This window comes from Hylobates moloch, unplaced genomic scaffold, assembly GCF_009828535.3.
Source record: "Hylobates moloch isolate HMO894 unplaced genomic scaffold, HMol_V3 SCAFFOLD_10, whole genome shotgun sequence".
NCBI classification, from domain to species: Eukaryota; Metazoa; Chordata; class Mammalia; order Primates; family Hylobatidae; genus Hylobates; species Hylobates moloch.
This window is the reverse complement of record NW_026652285.1, coordinates 66,743,018-66,763,740: the sequence shown is the minus strand read 5'-3', so window position 1 is coordinate 66,763,740 and position 20,723 is coordinate 66,743,018. Positions and strand designations below refer to the sequence as shown.

Genomic DNA, 20,723 nt, shown 5'->3' with positions numbered 1-20,723 from the left:
GTTCTGGCATAAAAACAGACATACAGACCAACGGAATAAAAAGCCCAAGCGGGCGTGGTGGTGTGTGCCTGTATTTCTACCTACTGAGGAAGCTTAGACAGGAGAATCACTTGAGCCCAGGAGTTCAAGTCCAGCCTGGGCAACATGGCAAAGCCCAGTCTTTTTTTTTTTTTTTTTTTTTGAGACAGAGTCTCGCTCTGTCACCCAGGCTGGAGTGCAGTGGCATGATCTCCACTCAATGCAAGCGTGGTCCACCTCCCGGGTTCACGCCATTTTCCTGCCTCAGCCTCCCGAGTAGCTGGGACTACAGGCGCCCGCCACCACGCCCAGCTAATTTTTTGTATTTTTAGTAGAGACGGGGTTTCACCATGTTAGCCAGGATGGTCTCGATCTCCTGACCTCGTGATCCACCCGCCTCAGCCTCCCGAAGTGCTGGGATTACAGGCATGAGCCACCGCGCCCAGCCTAGTCTTTTAAAACAATAAATTAAAAGCCTGGAAATAAAAAGCCCAGAAGTAAATACATATATGTCACAAATGATATGCAACAAGGGTACCAAGACCATTTAATCAGAAAGGAAAGACAGTCTTTCAGCAAATGGTGATGGAAAAACTGGATATCCACATTAGAAAGAATGAAGTTGGATCGCTACCCTAAACCATATATAAAAGTTAATTCAAAATGGACCAAAAATAACATAAAAGCAAAACCTATGAAACTCTTAGAAGAAAACATGGAGGAAAGCTTCCTGGTATTTGGATTTGACAATGACTTCTTGGATATGGCACCAAAAGAACAGCCAATAAAAGAAAAAATACATAAATCAAACTTCATCAAAATGAAAAACCTTCGTATACCAAAGGACACTATCAAGACAGTGAAAAGGCAATCTACAGAATGGCACAAAATACACGCAAATCACATATCTGATAAGAGATTAATACCTAGAATATATAATAAACTTTTTCAACTCACAGACAAAATAACAACCCAATTAAAAACAGGCAAGGAAACTGAATACACCTCTCTAAATGAGATACACAAATGGCCAAGAAGCACATGAAAAGATACACACAGGCCGGGCGCGGTGGCTCATGTATGTATGTAATCCCAGCACTTTGGGAGGCCGAGGCAGACGGATCACTTGAGATCAGGAGTTTGAAACCACCCTGGCCAACAAACCCTGTCTCTAGTAAAAATACAACAATTGGCCAGGCATGGTGGCGCATGCCTGTGTTCCTAGCTACTCTGGAGGCTGAAGCAGGAGATTGCTTGAATCCGGGAGGTGGAGTTTGCAGTGAGCCGAGATTGCACTACTGCACTCCTGCCTAAGAGACAGAGCAAAAGTCTGTCCCCCGCAAAAAAAAAGAAAGAAAAAGAAAAAAGAAAAGATACACATCACTAATCATTAGGAAAATGCAAATCAAAACCATAATGAGATATCACCATATACTCATTAGGATGGCTACTGTCTTAATCTGTTTTGTGCTGCTGTAACAGGATACTTGAGACTGGGTAGTTTATAAATAACAGAAATTTATTTTTTCACAGTTTTGAAGGCAGGGAAGTCCAAAACAAGGTGTTAGCATCTGGGGTGGACAATCTTACAGCATCCTCACAAAGCAGAAGGTGGAAGGGCAAAAGAGGGTGAGCCCTCTCCCACAAGCCCTTTTTAATAGCAGCATTAATCCATTGATAATGGTGTAGCCCTCATGACATAAACCCTTCGCAAAAGGCGCCACCTCCCAATACTCCTGCACTGGGAATTAAGTTCCCAACACATGAATTTTGGGAGACACATTCAGACTGCAGCAGCTGTGATTTTTTTCTTAAATAAGAAAATAAGTGCTGGCAAGGATGTGAAGAAATTAGAAGCCTTGGGTTGGGGGGAGCGGGGAGGGACAGCATTAGGAGATATACCTAATGCTAAATGACGACTTAATGGGTGCAGCAAACCAACATGGCACATGGATACATATGTAACAAACCTGCACATTGTGCACATGTACCTAAAACCTAAAGTATAATAATAATAATAAAAAAAAAGAAATTAGAAGCCTTGCACACTGTTGGTAGGAATGTAAAATGGTGCAGCCCCTATGGAAAACAGTTTGGCAGGTACTCAAAAAATTAAAAATAGAATTACTCCATGACCCAGCAATTCCACTTTTGGGTATCTATTCAAAAGAAACAATAGGAGGGACTTGAACAGATTTTTATATACCCAAATTCACCGCAGAATTCTCTTCACAATAGCCAAACAGTAGAAGCAACCCAAGTGTTCAACTTATGAATGTTTAAACAAAATATGGTACATATATACAATGGAATATCATTCAACCTTAAAAAAAAAGGAAACTGTCACAACATGGATGAACATTAAGGACATTGTAGTAAGTGAAATAAGCCAGTCACAGCCGGGCATGGTGGCTCATGCCTGTAATCCCAGCACTTTGGAAGGCCGAAGCAGGTGGATCACCTGAGGTCAGGAGTTCAAGATCAGTGTGGCCAACATGGTACAAACCCATCTCTACTAAAATACAAAAAAATCAGCCGGGCGTGGTGGCAGGCACCTGTAATCCCAGCTACTTGGGAGGCTGAGGCAAGAGAATTACTTGAACCTGGCAGGCGGAGGTTGCAGTGAGCGGAGATTGTGCCATTGCACTCCAGCCTGGGCAAGAAGAGTGAAATAGAATGGAAATGGAAAGGAAAGGAGCCAGTCACAAAAATCAAATATGGCATAATTTCACTTATATGAGGTATCTACAGTAATTAAATTCCTAGACAGTAAGTAGAATAGTGACTACCAGGGGCTAGGGAGTTATTGCTTAATGGGCACAGAGTTCAGTTTGGGATGACTAAAAAATTCTAGAGACAGACAGTGGTAATGAGTACACAACAATGTGAATGTATTTAATGCTACTGAACTGAAACTTTAAAAACTATGTTATGTATATATACTAAAATAAAAATAAGTAACTCAAAATACATCATGCATTAAAAATAAAATGCAAAACTATTAGTTTCTAGAGGATTATCAGGAGAAAATATAAGTGACCTTGGTCACATGGTTTCAAGGTAAGTCTGTAGGTACAAGACTTAAGTCATGCCACATGCAAGAAAAAGTTGATATATTGGACTTCACTAAAATTAAAAAAACTCTGCTCTGCAAAAGACACTGGTAAGTGAATGAAAAGATAAGCCACAGATTGGAAGAAAGTATCTGCAACAATCTTATCTCATAAAGAACTTAAATCAAGAACATAGAAAGCGCTCTTACAAGTCACTAATACAACAACCCAATTAAAAAATGGGTAAATGATCTGAGAAAAGGGAGAGACAGAGGGTGACAGTTAATGGATAGATATAGGGACTCTTTTTGGGGAGAGGAAAATGTTCTAGAATTAGATAGTGATAGTTCTACAACACCGTGAATATATATTAAAAGACCAAACTGTATACTTTTAAATGATGAAATGTATGGTATGTGAATATTATCTCGATTTTTAAAATGCAATAGAGAGAGAAGAAAGCAGAGATTCTTTTTCTGCCTCTGGAATACTTTAACTACTTTAACTGTATGTGAAGCCTAGAACTGTCAGAGGCGTGTGAACCAGAGCAACTCCATCTTGAACAGGAGCTGGGTAAATGAGACTGAAACCTACTGGGCTGTATTCCCAGACAATTAAGGAATTCTAACTCACAGGATGAAGATAGGGAGCACAAGATACAGGTCATAAAGACCTTGCTGATAAAGCAGGTTACAGTAAAGAAGCTGGCTAAAACCCACCAAAAACAAGACAGAAACGAGAGTGATCTCTGGTCATCCTCACTGCTATACTCCCACCAGTGCCACCACAGTTTACAAATGCCATGGCAATGTCAGGAAGTTACCCTATAGGTCTAAAAAGGGGAGGCATGAATAATCCACCCCTTGTTTAGCATATAATCAAGAAATAGCCATAAAAATGGGCACCAGAAGCCCTCAGGGCTGCTCTGTCTATAGAGTAGCCATTCTTTTGTTCCTCTACTTTCCTAATAAACTTGGTTTCACTTTAGGGACTTGCCCTGAATTCTTTCTTGTTCAAGGTCTATCCAGGAATCCTCTCTTGGAGTCTGGATTGGGACCCCCTTCCTGTAACTGAACTATGGCAGCCATCTTGAGACCATGAGAGCCAGACAAATCAACACATTGAAGATGGAAAGAACCTGGTCCTTGACGCAAAATCAAGGACCAATCCTGGAACTGTCTTTCCATCAGATTTCTTGTTAAATAAGGTAATAAATCCCAATCGTAAACAAGAAAAAGGGGGAGGGGTGACAGGACCGCAACAGTCTCCTCAAAGATGACATACAGATGGCAAATATGCCTATAAAAAGATGTTCATTGCCAGGCACAGTGGCTCATGCCTGTAATCCCAGGACTTTGGGAGGCCCAGGCGGGCGGATCACCTGAGGCCAGGAGTTCAAGACCAGCCTGGCCAACATGGTGAAACCCCATCTCTACTAAAAATACAAAAAAGTTTGCTGGTTGTGATGGCAGATGCCTGTAATCCTAGCTACTTGGGAGGCTGAGGCAGATCGCTTGAAACCGGAAGGCGGAGGTTGCAGTGAGCCAAGATCGCGCCACTGCACTCCAGCCTAGGCGACAGTGAGACTCCGTTTCAAAAACAACAACAAAAAAATCAGCCAGTGTTTGAGGGTCCTCTTTTCTATTGCAGTTGACCCCACATGAAAGGGCAAACCTCCGTGTCAAAAAAAAAAAAAAAAAAAAAAGAAAAGATGTTCATTATGTGTCACTTTTAAAATGCAAATGTCACTTTTAAAATGTCATTTTAAAATGCAAATTAAAACAATGAGATTGTTAGAAGGATGGATCTGAAATGCATATTGCTAAATGAAAGAAGCAAGTCTGAAAGGCTACAAAGTGTAAGATACCATTTAAAGGGCATTCTGGAAAAAGCAAAACTATAGATAGTACCAAATCAGTGGTAGCTGGAGTTGGAGGGCAGGGTTAAATGGATGAAGCACAAGACACTTTCAGGTAGTAAAATTGTTCTGTATGATATTTTAATGATAGGTAAACAGCACCACGCATTTTTCAAAACCAGCAGAACTTCAGAGAACAAGAGTGAGCCTTGGTACATATTAACTTTTAGAAAACATTTCAGAGGTGGGGAATCCCAGGATGGAATGCAGAATACAGCAGAAGAATCTAATTGTAGTACAAACACATGAAACAACCTCACTAAAGGGGGTATGGGGAAAGGCAGTGATCTAAGTAACTCTGGGAAATAGTGGAGTCTTTTTTTTTTACTTGGAAGCTGGAATTTCATCATAGGCAATAAATATTATGTTTTCTTTTTTTTTTCTTTTAAGACTGGAGGCAAAAAAGCTGCACATAAATGAAACTGGCTCAATTTCCCCATAGAAATTATATTTACAGGTCTTTGAATAAACATAGAAACTGACCCTTCCAGTTTTAAAACCTAAAACTTATATTTGTCTCCAGCGAGTTCTTTCCTCAGGAAAGGGACCCTCAAGCAATGGACTGAAACTCACCAAATCACCATTCGACAATGAGACCCCAGACACCTCTTTCCCCTCATACATCAGGACTGCTTCCTCATCCTTTTCCTAATTGCTGTTTTCCTCACACATAGTTACATTCCTTTTTTCCATATACAAACTCCCCAGTTTTAGTTGGTCAAGGAGGCAGATTCGAAACTAATCTCCCATTCTCTTCAGCAGGCAACACCTAAATAAAAAGGCAAAATTTTTCTCTGGCCTGGAGCAGTGGCTCACACCTGTAACCCCAGTACTTTGGGAGGCCTAGATGGGCAGATCACCTGAGGTCAGGCGTTTCAGATCAGCCTGGCCAACCTGGGGAAACCCCCCATCTCTACTAAAAATACAAAAGTAGCCAGGCGTGGTGGCACACACCTGTAATCCCAGCTACTTGGGAGGCTGAGGCAGGAGAATCACATGAACCCAGGAGGCAGAGGTTGTAGTGAGCTGAGATCGCACCACTGCACTCCAGCCTGGGCAACAAAAGTGAAACTCCATCTCAAAAAAAAAAAAAAAAAAAAAAAATTGGCCTTCTATGTGGCGAGAAACAGGACCTAGATCAACCACCTGGCATTTCTGTAACTTAAACACTGTTATGCTATAGTTGAAAGTTGTACCCCATGGAAATAAAGATTAACAATTCTGAAACCATGTGTGCTATGATTGACCAATTAAATAAACTGGATGGCAGATGGTGGAAGCCAGGTTTCTCACTGCTGGAGTGGAAGGTTACAAATAAACAAGAGAAGGAAGCAAGAATGATCCATGTAATCATGGATTGGAGTTGGGCACATCATTATTAACTCATTTTTTTTTTTTTTTTTTTTTTTTTGAGGCAGAGTCTTGCTCTGCCGCCCAGGCTGGAGTGCAGTGGCGCGATCTCGGCTCACTGCAAGCTCCGCCTTCCGGGTTCACGCCATTCTCCTGCCTCAGCCTCTCCGAGTAGCTGGGACTACAGGCGCCCGCCACCACGCCCGGCTGATTTTTTTATATTTTTAGTAGAGACAGGGTTTCACCGTGGTCTCGATCTCCTGACCTCGCGATCCGCCCGCCTCGGCCTCCCAAAGTGCTGGGATTACAAGCATGAGCCACCGCGCCCGGCCCATTTTTAACTTCATATAGATACAGATGGTCACAAATGGAAATACTTATAAATGTGTGTATTATATACACCTGTTTCCTCACTCTATCAGCTGAAAGAGCCTAAAAGAAATTACGCCCTAGAAACTCAACAGCAATAAGCACATCTAGCGTGACATCTTGGTTTCAAATGCCATTCTCAAATAAAAGAAACCAGGGCTCCCTGGAGAAACAGCTAACTCTGGGACTAGAGTGGGAAATATGTAAGAGGAGCGTGGAGTATCTTGTAATTCCAGAATATAAGCATGGCAGGCCAGGTCTCACTAACTCAGGCCTCCAAAACAACTGTTGCTGTACAGACTGAGTAGTTAAATATTAAAAGCTGAAAGAGCTGGCCAGGCACAGTGGCTCACATCTGTAATCCTAGCCACTCTGGGAGGCCAAGGTGGGGGGATCACCTGAAGTCAGGAGTTCGAAACCAGCCTGGCCAAAATGGTGAAACCCCACCTCTACTAAAAATACAAAAAATTTAGCCAGGCGTGGTGGTAGGTGCCTGTAATCCCAGCTACTTGGAGGCTGAAGCAGGAAAATCGCTTGAACCCAGGAGGCGGAGGTTGCAGTGAGCCAAGACTGTATCACTGCACTCCAGCCTCGGTGACAGAGCGAGACTCCATCTCCAGGGGTGCAGTGGGGGGAAGAGCCAGTACCCTTATGCAAAGGCTGGAATTTAACAAAAGCCCACCAAGAGTTTTGCCTAGGCCTTTCCTGGGCCTTAAAGCATGACAAAATAATGAAGGAATTCTTAAGGCCCATTTTAGTATTAAACAAGTTTTACTGTGGGTCTAAAGAAACTTCCCAGGCCTCCACAAACAAGTTTATTGGGGTATGAAGGAACTCCCCAAACCTCCGTGATTTAGCAGGAGACAAGATAAGGGTAATCACCCCAGCACCTGGACCCATTTAGATTAAGTAAATTTACTGAGGCTCCACAGGAAGGTCTTCAAGACTCAGACCTCAGTTATGGACTAAAAGAAGTTAATCATTAAGATGAATGCACACTTACAGGTAGATACATAACTTAGAAGGTATATAAGCTATGGAAACTGTGTAATATTGAGTTGGCCTGGTGATAATTTCTAGGTATTCTCCCTGTAACCCATTGCAGAAATAAAAACTTTCTTCCTACCCAGTTCATCTGCATCTCGTTATTGGGCCTTAAGAAATAGCAGCCCAACCCTCAGTTTGGTCCGGGAACATAAGTGTTTAAAAAAAAAAAAAAAAAAAGATAGGGTTATATATGTCAAAGCACTCCCAATGGCCAAAGCTAGAACAATTTAAACAAGAAAATAAAGCAATATTGGATTTGGGGATAATCCAAAGTACAAAATAAATATCTATGAGTTCATACTAAAAATGATTAAATAGAAGAGGCAAATCTCTCATGCAGAGGAATTCCAAATAATTTATGCAGACACTCTGCCCCCAAGTAGGTGGAATATAACTACTCATTCTGAAAGTGTGGGCTGCACATAGTGACTTCCTTCCAAAGCGTACAGTATAGAAACGGGTAAAAGAGCAACTTTACAGTGGAGAAATCTGATAAACAGTATCTCAGCCAGGTGATCAAGGTTAAGATCAACAGCGGCACATACTGTTGATATGATATAATGAAAATGGTACTTCATCTCTATGGGCTTCTTCCCAAACACCCGTAATTCCACTCTAATCATGAGAAAAACACCAAGATTAATCTCAATGGAGAAACATTCTACAAAACACCTGATGAGTCCTCCTCAAGACTGTCCAGGACATCAGAAACAAGGAGCGCCTAGGAAACTGTCACAGTCCAGAGGAGCCCAAGAAGACACAACAACTAAATGTAATGTAGTAGCATGAGATACTGGAACAGAAAAAGAGCATTCAGTAAAATACAAGAAATCTCAGTAAAGTATGTATGGACTTTAGGGGTTTTTTCTTTGGCAGTGGATTTTTTTTTCTTTTTTTTTTTTCCAAACGCTCTCCCAAGTAGCTGGGACTACAGGCACACACCACCATGCCTGGTAATTTTTGTTTGATGAGCAATGCCCAAGCTGGTCTTGAACTCCTGGTCTCAAGTGATCCTCTGGCCTCACCATCCCAAAGTGGTGGGATTACAGGTGTGAGCCACCGTGCCTGGCTGGTTTTAGCTGATAATAGTGCATGGACATTGGTTCATTAATTTTGACAAATGTACCATGCCAATGTAAAATGTTAATAATAAGGGAATATGGGTATGGAGTATAGGAAACCTCTACGCTATCTGCAATTTTTCTGTGGATATAAAACTATTCTATAAAAAAGTTTTATTTTAAAAAATAAATAGACAAGAATATAAAAACATCCTGAAGGAGAAAAAGAAAGGGACAGAGGAAAAATTAGTACTATTAAATATTAGAGGCCGGGCACGGTGGCTCACACCTATAATCCCAGCACTTTGAGAGGCCGAGGCAGGTGGATCACCTGAGGTTGGCAGTTCAAAACCAGCCTGACCAACATGGAGAAACCCCATCTCTACTAAAAATACAAAATTAGCTGGGCCTGGTGGCGCATGCCTGTAATCCCGGCTACTTGGGAATCTGAGGCAGGAGAATTGCTTGAACCCAGGAGGCAGAGGTTGCGGTAAGCCGAGATCATGCCATTGCATTCCAGCCTGGGCAAGAAGAGCGAAACTCCGTCTCAAAAAACAAAAAAAAAATATTAGAGCAGGGGTTAGCTAACTACAGCCCACAATCCAAATCTAGTCCACTGCTAATTTTTATAAAGTTTCACTGATATTTAGCAATGCTCATTCATTTACATATTGTCTGTCTATGGCTGCTTTTGTGCTATACTGGCATAGCTGAGTAATACATGGCCAAAAAAACCCTATAACATTTATTACCAGGTCCTTTACAAAAAAAGTTTGCTGACCCCACCCCACTTTGTTTTCATTTTACTTTAATTTTTTGGAGACAGAGTCTTCCCATCGGTCGCCCAGGCTGGAGTGCAATGGTGCAATCTCACCTCACTGCAACCTCCGCCTCCTGGGTTCAAGAAATTTTCATGCCTCAGCCTTCCCAGTAGCTGAAACTACAGGCGCGTGCCACCACACCTGGCTAATTTTTGTATTTTAGTAGAGATGGGGTTTCAGTATGTTGCCTAGGCTGGTCTCAAACTCCTGAGCTCAGGCAATCCGTCTGCCTCAGCCTCCCAAAATGCTAGGATTACAGGTGTGAGCCACTGCGCCTGGCGTCAACCCCAATTTGAATAAATAGAACCCAATGTGGAGTTCACAAATATCAATTATATGGGTATATCAAAAATATACCCATATAATTTATTATGTGAGCAGCTGTTGACATCCCATGACTTTCCTGAGCAGAGGCAGGTACTACACTGCCATATCCCTGTAGCTTCTTTTCCATTTAGCGCACATGCTCCTCCTATAATACACAATTCTCTCAAAGACAGGCTCTAGTAATATTTCTCTAAATGTATCCTGAACTCAGAGATAACAGACATTCGTTGTGGCAGAAAAGGCTGGCTTCCTACACTGCCCTCTCCTCAGCTACTCAGGAGGCTGAGGAGGATTGCTTGCTAACATCTTCTCAGTTTTGTTCATGTTTCATTAACTGCATGCTTAAGCTGACCATGGTCACCATCTTGAGACTGCAGGCTAGAGCGCTCACTAGGTCCTGGAGTTGAATCTAATTCAACCATAATAATTCCATGATTTAAGACAGGAATGAGCTACACGGCCCAACTGTGGTCGATAAGATATAAGGGAAGGCATGTGGGAGGGCTTGTAGACGGTTTTTCACTCTCTAAGGGACGCATAACAAAACAGTATTACTTCCAATTTGGGGGCATTGCTGTGTAATGATATGATAGAGTTGCTCAGTCATCTTGAGGCCACAAGGGGTCAATCCTGAAGATCAAAAGCCAGCACACTCGGAAGAGCAAATAAGACTATAATGAGCCCAGGTTCTCAGCAATATCATTAAGCTGCTGTGCTAAGCACTCTATTCCTGGAGTTCTTATGTGCAATAATAAATCCCCTTATTATCAAATACATCATGTATAGGCATTTTGCACAATGCTAACTTATTTAAAATGAAATATTCAAGTTTTATTTTTATGAGCAAGTTAAGAAATCAAGAATATAACTGTCTAAACTGTTGACTCTACTGTACTTCTAAACAACAAAAAAATATTATTCTAAAATATATTCAAATTGAAAACTGGTGTTCCCTAATTTGAACGTACTGCCACAAGGTCAAGCACGGTGGTTCATCCCTGTAATCCCAGCACTTTGGGAGGCCGAGGTGGGCGGATTACTTGAGGTCAGGAATTCAAGACCAGCCTGGCCAACATGGTGAAACTCTGTCTCTACTAAAAATATAAAAATTAGCCAGGTGTGGTGGTGCACACCTGTAGTCCCAGCTACTCGGGAGGCTGAGGCAGGAGAATCACTTGAATCTGGGAGGTGGAAGTTGCAGTGAGCCAAGATCACGCCACTGCACTCCAGCCTGGGCAACACAGCAAGACACCATCTCAAAAAGAAAAAAACAAAAAAAGTACTGCCACAAGACTCATAGTCATTTCTGTATTAGTAGTGAAGACACATATAAAAAAAAGTTTCACTGTAAGCTGCCAATATCTTAATAATTCACATATTTGCTATTTTTTGCCCATATCATTTATAGCTATCTGGTTAGTAAAATGTTCCATCTAAAAAAGTACTTATCCAGGCCAGGCACAGTGCCTCAAACCTGTAATCCCAGCACTTTGGGAGGCAAAGGTGAGCAGACTGCTTGAGCTCAGGAGTTCAAGACCAGCCTCAGAAACGTAGTAAAAACCCCATCTCTACTAAAAACACAAAAATTAGCTGGGCCTGGTGGCACATGCCTGTGGTCCCAGCTATTGAGGAGGCTGAGGTGAGAGGATCACTTGAGCCTGGGAGGTGGTGACTGCAGTGAGCTGAAATCCTGCCACCACACTCCAACCTGGGTGACAGAGCGAGACTTCATCTTGAAAAAAAAAAAAATTCTTTATCTGAAAGTTTTTATATAAACATAAGGATGTAGAAGATGAACCATTTTAAAAACCAAACAAATGACTATATACTTGAAGACTTTGCAATTTCACCCCCTACCTAATAATAACACTGGAATACAAGCAGAAAAAAAGAATTTTACTGGTTATCTCTCCATATAAAATAACTTTTCTATAAAAATTTTCTCAGCATTGTATTAAATGGTTGAATAAATGGCATGCCTATCTCATCGGACAGACCAAGCAGCATTCATTAAATATTTACAAAATAACTGCTTTTCACAACTTTTCAAACAATTTATTAACCACCACCCAAATGAATACAAACTAAGATGCCAAGAACTGTTTTTGTAAATATTCTTATCTCTACCAAGATTATTTTTTTATTTTTTTGTGGGTACATAGTAGGTGTATATACCCAACATTCTTTAAGAGTGAAAATACTCAACTCCAAACGATTCATTCACTCAACACACATTTGTTAACCTTGACTATACCAGCTAGGTGTTGGGGACAATGGTGAGCAACAGGATACGGTCCTTGCTCTCATTTCATGGAATGTAAAATTATAAATGGAAATATACGCTCTGAAGGAAAAGGACAGAGGTTACTGAGTATATTACAAAGACCCCTGAGCAATATCTGGGCAAAAATTATAATTATCCTATAACAGCAGCAACAATAGCAGCAACAGATATTATGCCGGGCCCTAATGAAAGCACATTATATACACATACCTTCATTTTATCCTCACTACAACCTTTAAGATAGGAACTATTATTATCTCGATTTCATAGATGACAAAACTCAGATGCAGAGAATTTAAGTAACTTTCCCAACTCACATAGTAAGTGCATGAACTGGTATTCCACCAAGATAGTCACACACCTCCAGAGTATGTGCTACTAACCACTGTAATATATTACTTTTCTTATACAGCCCAAATGTTTCCACAAATAGAATCAGTACATACATATGGCAGGCAGCATGCATTGCAGCAACCTGAGTAAGTGACAGGAGTCAAATGTAGCTAGTTCCTCAGGCAAAGCAAAGTGTAGACCTTCACTTGACCACTAAACCTGTTCCCCACGCTAAGGAGTTCTAACCTGCTACTGTGTACTGGAGCAAAAGGGCAGTCTCTACCAACCCCTTCGCCTACTTTCTCAATATGACCCAAAAAGTTCAGATGAACTAGGCACCTGGCTTTTCTCAATCAATCAGGTCATCTGCTGTCCATCAAAAAAAGATAAGGTTGGAAGCTGTTCCCACACATGACGGCCAACTCAAAGATCACAATACACAGTAAATATCAGCAACTTGGAAGCAAAAGGAGATAGACTGTCATTTCCCCTGGACATGCAGTGTCATGGCTGTTCTTCCTCCTTGGCTCAGCCTGCTTTCTAATTCCACATTGATGGCCAAGAAGAGTTCAGAGGCTAATGGACAGACAACATAACCACCTCAGTAAGAGAATTAATCACTGGCTTTTCATGAGATAATTTTTAGAAGGGGGTGGTGGCAGCATGTTATTAGTCCCAGATACAAAATGTGACCATTCCTATAAAGTAAAATCTAGATAAGATGCCTTAATTGGGAGGAAATACTACAGATGATCATTGCGTAATCTTAAAATTGCTTTTAAGCCGGGTGTGGTGGCTCACGCCTGTGATCCCAGCACTTTGGGAGGCCAAGGCAGGCAGATCACAAGGTCAAGAGATCGAGATCATTCTGGCCAACATGGTGAAACCCCGTCTCTACTAAAAATACAAAAATTAGCTGGGCATGGTGGCGCAAGCCTGTAGTCCCAACTACTCGGGAGGCTGAGGCAGGAGAATCACTTGAACCCAGGAGGCGGAGGTTGCAGTAAGCCGAAATCATACCACTGCACTCCAGCCTGGCAACAGAGTGAGACTCCGTCTCAAAAAAAAAAAAAAAAAAAAAAAAAGCTTTTAAATACAAAGAAAATACTCCCATTATACTGCAATCTTTCAGTTCAATTGAAGATCTTGAGACAGATATCACACACTTAACAATAGCTATAATCTTCCTCAAAGGCAATCTAAGGAGTCATGAGAAGTCAGGGTGGAGCCACAGTTAAGAGAAGATACAAAGCATGTATAGTCTGAATGCTGAAAATGGGAAGCCCACCACTAGGACGGATCAAGAACAAGTATCAATAATAAGGATGAACAGCATGTATCAGGAGAGCAAAATATCAGAAGTGTTAGCAATCCCAAGAGTTTCTTTTGAGTATCCCTTCTCCCACCCCTCAATCTCCTGCTCTCTTTCAATCTTATGGGCTCAGTTGACACTACAACTTTGATACAAATAACCAGTGTCTCTACCGCCAACATCTCTCCCTGATTCCTATCTCTAGATTTTCTCACCATCCAGCCTCAAAAACACATGTCAGGAAAAAATAAAGGGGGTAGGGGGGAGGCGCAATGGTTCATGCCTGTAATCCCAACACGTTGGGAAGCCAAGGCAGGAGGATCACTGGATCCCAGGGGTTCAAGACCAGCCTGGGCAATTTAGTGAGACCTTGTCTCTACAAAAAAAAAAAATTTTTTTTGACACAGGGTCTCGCTCTGTTGCCCAGGCTGGAGTGCAGTGGTGCAATCTCGGCTCACTGCAACCTCATTCAAGGAATTCTCCTGTCTCAGCCTCCCAAGTAGCTGGGACTACACATGCCCACTACGACACCTGGCTAATTTTTTGTATATTTAGTAGAGATGGGGTTTCACTATGTTGGCCAGGCGGGTCTCAAACTCCTGAACGGAGGCGATCCACCCGCCTCAGCCTCCCAAAGTGCTGGGATTACAGGCCTGAGCCCCCACACCTGGCCAAAATATTTTTTAAAGAGTTCACATCCAAGTGCAATTAGCACTCTCAAAGTCAACAAAACCAAAAGAAAACTAATCATAGTAATTAATTTCTCCTCCTGACTTCTCTAGTGATACTACTGCGCTGATTTTTTACCTGATTACATTTTCTCATTCCCCAAAATTCAATCTGCTTCTGGCTCCTCTACTAGTTCCTTAACATCTCTCACATGAATCACTTTTCTTTTTCCTTTTTTTTTTTTTGAGACACAGTCTCGCTCTGTTGCACAGGCTGGAGTGCAGTGGCCTGATCACAGCTCACTGCAGCCTCAACCTCCCAGACTCAAGTGATCCTTCTGCCTCCCAAGTAGCTGGGACTACAGACACACACCACCAAGCTCAGCGCCCCCCGCCTTTCCTTTTTTTGGTAGAGACAGTAGGCTGGTAACAAATTCTGGGGCTCTAGCAATCCTCCTGCATCTGCCTCCCAAAGTACTGGAATTATAGGTGTGAGCTACCACATCCAGCCAATTTTTTTCTACTAGGTCAAGACCCTGGTCCAGAAGCTCTTTTCTCCCAAGGTTTTGCCTCCTTACCAATCACTTAACTCTTGTGTCTCTCCACACTCAAGCACTGCATCAGATAAATCTTCCTGAAGAACAATCATGAGCATAGTTTCTCATTGTTCCCATGATCAAACTTGTCTAAACTTGTGAAGGAAGCAAGCAATAAGCTATGCATAGTTACACAGGCAGCCTTTGAGTTGAGGTACTCCTAATTCCTAGAGATTGTGCTCTTCATCAACCAGCCTTGCACGTATCAGTACTACCCAACGCTTTCCAGCCACTATCAAAAAAATTTGTTTCATGGTCTGTGACATAAAGGAGAAGGAAAGAAAAGAAATTTAACAAAGTATTACATATTTCAAAACATAAATGTTCAAGCATGTCTACACTAGACAAAAATCAAAGCAGTCACATGTGCACATCCACATATGGGATCAACATGTGTCCTCAGGCAGGCATATCATACTGGGTAGCCCATTCTTTCATCTTCAAAAGCTGAGCTCACTAATCCTCCCCCAATAAGATTAAAAATGAACGGACTGTCTTGATGCAGCTTCAACTATCATCTCCAAACAAAAAAAGCTCACAAACATCTCTCTCTCTAAATGACGTCTCAGCTACTTTTACTGACTAGAAAATAATGACTTAGATGTCCTGGCAACACCTTCAATTCAACATATGAAAAGCATCTTACTCTACAAACTGCCTTTCCTTCCAACCATTCCAATTTCTATTAATGGATCTTGGTTACAGGGTTAGTCTGTATGACACTCTCCATTATGCCTGTTTCCCTTATGAGCGGGGTAAACATTTATCACACAAATGAGACACTTTTTTTTTTTTTTTTGAGATGGAGTCTTGCTCTGTTGCCCAGGCTGGAGTGCAGTGGCGCAATCTCGGCTCACTGCAAGCTCCGCCACCCGGGTTCATGCCATTCTCCTGCCTCAGCCTCTTGAGTAGCTGGGACTACAGGCGCCTACCACCACGCCCAGCTAATGTTTTGTATTATTAGTAGAGATGGGGTTTCACTGTCTTAGCCAGGATGGTCTCGATCTCTTGACCTTGTGATCCACCCGCCTCGGCCTCCCAAAGTGTTGGGATTACAGGCATGAGCCACTGTACCCGGCCAAGACACTTTTAAGAGTAAAAGAGGGGTCAGGCATGGTGGCTAATGCCTGTAATCCCAGCACTTTAGGAGGCTGAAGTGGAAGCATTGCCTAAAGCCAAGAGTTTGAGACTAGCCTGGGCAACATAGTGAGACCCCATCTCTGCAAAAAAATTAACAATTAGCCAGGCATGGTGGTGCACACCTATAGTCCTAGCTACTCCAGAGGCTCAGGTGAGAGAATCACTTAAGCCCAGGAGTTTGAGGCTAAAGTGAGCCATTATTGTACCACTGCACTCCGGCCTGGGCAACAGGGCAAGACCTTGTCTCAAGTAAATAAGGAATAAAAGGGGGTCCTTGTTAAGAATTAAGCATAGGCTGGGCAGGGAGGTTCACACCTGTAATCCCAGCACTTTGGGAGGCCAAGGCGGGCAGATCACTTGAGGTCAGGAGTTTAAGACCAGCCTGGCCAACATGGTGAAGCCTCGTCCCTACTGAAAAAAATATGTATAGATACAAAAATTAGCTGGGGGTGACGGTGTATGCTTGTAGTCCCAGCTACTTGGGAGGCTGAGGCAAGAGAATCACTTGAACACGGGAGGTGGAGGTTGCAGCGAGCTGAGATCCCGCCACTGCACTCCAGCCTGGGCAACAGAGTGAGACTCTGTCTAAAAAAAACAGAATTAAGTGTAGGCAAAAGGCATAAACTGAGATGTCTGATCACCCTACTTATGAAAAGCACACATAATATGGAAAAAATTCTCAAGTAGGAGCAAGGTAACCTGAGTTCTATTCCTGGCTCTGCTGCTAACTATTAGTAGCTTCCTGTCTTTAACCAATTTTCTGGCCTTTAGTGCTCTCATACATATACCGAGAAAACTAGGACTGGCGTCTAAGGCCCCTTATAGCCTCTAGTGCATATACATCTGAAAGCAGGATCAACTCACACAAAAGGGTGATCCCTAGACAGGCAATGAGGGAGGAGGGAAGATAGGTCAGAAAACAAGAAAGAGCTTGAGGCAACCCAAACACTCAGGACCAGGAAGTCTGTGAGGCAACGGTGTGTCTAACTTCCAGTATTCATGTATCCTTTACATTGGTCTTTTTATTTTTATTTTTTGGCTTTGTAACTCATACATGTTTAGTAGAAAACGTATAAATGAAAATAAAGAGGCCGGGCGCGGTGGCTCACGCTTGTAATCCCAGCACTTTGGGAGGCCGAGGCGGGCGGATCACGAGGTCAGGAGATCAAGACCACGGTGAAACCCCATCTCTACTAAAAATATAAAAAAAAAATTAGCTGGGCGTGGTGGCGGGCGCCTGTAGTCCCAGCTACTCAGAGAGGCTGAGGCAGGAGAATGGCGTGAACCAGGGAGGCGGAGCTTGCAGTGAGCCGAGATCATGCCACTGCACTCCAGCCTGGGTGACAGAGCGAGACTCCGTCTCAAAAAAAAAAAAAAAAGAAAAGAAAGAAACAGGCAAGAAATTATATTAAAATCAACAAAAATCTCAATACCAGCAATGATCACTAGTGTTTTCCATGATATTTCCAGATATTTTTCCATGCAAATACATAAATGTATTTTTAATGTGATAAAAGTTGTGTAGCCAATTTACATAAAAATATATTCACCATATTTATATCAATAGGCATATAGTCATTTCATCCCTTTTAACAGCAGCTTAGTACTCCACCTAATGTATGCACCACAACTGTTTCACCAAGTCCCTTTTAAATTACAATCTTTCATGAATATATATAATTACTACATACATATCTTACAAATATACCTCTGTGGTCTTGTCCCAATAGTGCCTTACAGTAAGCTCCTTGAAGACTGACTGCCAGGTCAATGGGTATGGGCTTTTTTTTTGTATACATTAACTGGCCTCCGTAAGTTTCCCACCCAAGGAGTATATAACAAAAGAATGGTAATTTAAGAACTGAAGATTTCTCCAAAGCAGTATTCAAGATGCCTAAAGCTAAAAATAATCTTCACATTTCACCACACAACACCTTATGACTCTTTTTTCATGACCCATGATATTCACATGTATCTGGCTGGCTAATAATTTAAAATATAAAGCCACTATTTTTCTTCAGGGAACATATTACCATGCTACAGATCTTAAATGAAGTTTCTGTACTTCTATTGCATCACAGTATAAAGAGATATTCTTCTACATTACGTGCAAAAGATACTTTCATTTAATTACTTAAGTACTTCAAAGATCTATGCACAAAGAACTACTAATATATAAAATTCACACTTTTGCTATTTTTAAATTGAAGCAATTAGTCAGATGAATAGTAATTATTACCAAGAAGCAGATTATCCACAGAATTTTAAGTTTTTCTTCAGATCTCCTCGTGGCTTGACCTAATTTAACAATAGACAATGTAGAGCAGGGGAGCTATTTAGGCACAGAGTGACTACACGACAATGCCTAACTCTGTGACAGCACACAAATGACAACAAAAAACAATGCTCAGATGACTCAGGAGTCTTTTTCCTACCTCTACTCTTGAATACGAAAAACAAAATTGCCTATATAGGCAACATAAGGAACTAAGCTGTCAAATAAAAATTAGATTTGAGAACAGAGATGAGGAAAGTCCCAGCTCCATTGTTCAGTCAGCCTGGTCACTTTCAGCAAGTCAATTTATCTCCATGCACTGATGTTTCTCACCATTAAATCATGCACTGCTCTATCACCTACTTCAAAGCTATCATGAGAACTGATGAGTCATAGTCAATAAAAACATATCACATTCCTTAGAACATTAATTAGAATATTCATGAATTCTAAAAAAAAAATAGCAAAACTAGGTGAGATACACTCAATTAAGAAGATTAAATTTAAAAGGCGGGAAAACATCCAGGTTTTTAGGTGCTTAGTTATTCTGCCTCATTGGAAAGGTCTAATACTGTATATAAATAATATTAATATGATTTCTAGTAGAACAGTAGATATCAACAGAAATAAGTGCAGAAAGGGATGTGGGAAGCATAGGAAAATGAAGATGGTGAGGGAAAAAACTTTTTTACATCATACATAGTGCCCCTTCCCACCCACCTTAATGAATGTCACAGTAGACATGACAGTGTTCTCCATAAAAATATTGAGAGGATGGCCCAGGGCTGATGTGAAAGGAAAGAAAAGGTAGAAAACCACCGAGTATGGGGCAAAATAGTAATATTCATATTGAAATACTGATTCTATAAGAGGAAGAAACTTTTAAGCCAGAGAGAAGACAACTGTTAATGTAAAATTAATATAAATGGATAGTAGAAAAAAAAGTCTGAAAAGCTGAGTTTTTCATCCATCTCAAGAAAGAGTCACAAAACCAATCTTTAACAAAGTGGAAAAAAAAACAGTTAACAGTAATCAAAATTACCCTACTGCTTTAAACAACCAAGACACACTGGATGCCAGGCAATGAAGGACAGAGATTCCTGAAAATCAGGAAAGAAAAGATGTGCTGTACTATTATCCCAGCTTACTGCCTGATAAAGATTCCAGGCCTCTGCTCTGGTAGGAAGAACCCAGACAAAGCCTGGAGGACAACTTCCTGAGTTGACACGAAAGTAAGAGCTAATGGAGATCAAGGCAGAACAGAGTAATGGAGGGAAGAGAGATAGAAGCTCAGAGATCTGCAGAAGATCCACTTCAAGAATTCAGCAGGGTACTGATAAGCACATGCATGTGACGTAATTATCAAAAACCAGGGAAAAAACATCTGAACAGTATACAGATCTGGCCAGATGTCACTCTGAGCCTATGCAAGTTTCCACCATCTAACCTTAAAAAACTTTTTTCACTCACATAGTGCTGAGTACAAAATCAGGAAAACCTTGCCTGAGTAGTGGAGAATACTTAGTCCTACAATGAGCACTGCTCCAAATGTGCCTAATAAGATAACTGCAGATTAGACAACGCAGAAAAACGATACAAACACATATGTTCTATACATACATGAAATTAAGAAAGTAATTTCATTTACAACAGCATCTAAAAGAAAAAAATACCTGAAAATAAATTTAACCCAGGAGGTGAAAGACTTATACACTGAAAACTACAAATCGTTACCAGAAACAAATTTCACCTAAATAAAGACATTTATGTCCACAGGAAGGAAGACTTACTATCACTAAGCTATCAATACTATTCAATGTGATTTACAGATTCAATACAATCCCTATCAAATTCCCAAAGACTTTCCTGCAGAAATGGAAAAGCCCAGGAGTTTAAGATTACAGTGAGCCACAATCACACCACTGCACTCCAGCCTGGGCAACAGAGCAAGACCTTCTCTCAAAAAAATAAGTAAAGAATAAAAAGGAGGTCCTTATTAAGAATTCAGGATCACCTCAAATTCATATGGAATTGCAAAGGACACCAAACAGCCAAAACAGTCTTGAAAAATTACAAAATTGGAAAACACACACTTCCTGATTTCAAAACTACAAAGCTACAGTGATCAAAAGAGTGTGGTACTTGCATAAG

The 20,723-nt window shown here is 41.3% G+C and overlaps 1 protein-coding gene across 2 annotated transcripts in view; it reads right to left on the bottom strand.

Moving 5' to 3' along the window:
• The window catches only part of MFSD14B (major facilitator superfamily domain containing 14B), an 87,680-nt gene that overhangs the window by 54,579 nt on the left and 12,378 nt on the right, over positions 1 to 20,723 (bottom strand). The gene's annotated exons all lie outside the window — the stretch shown is intronic.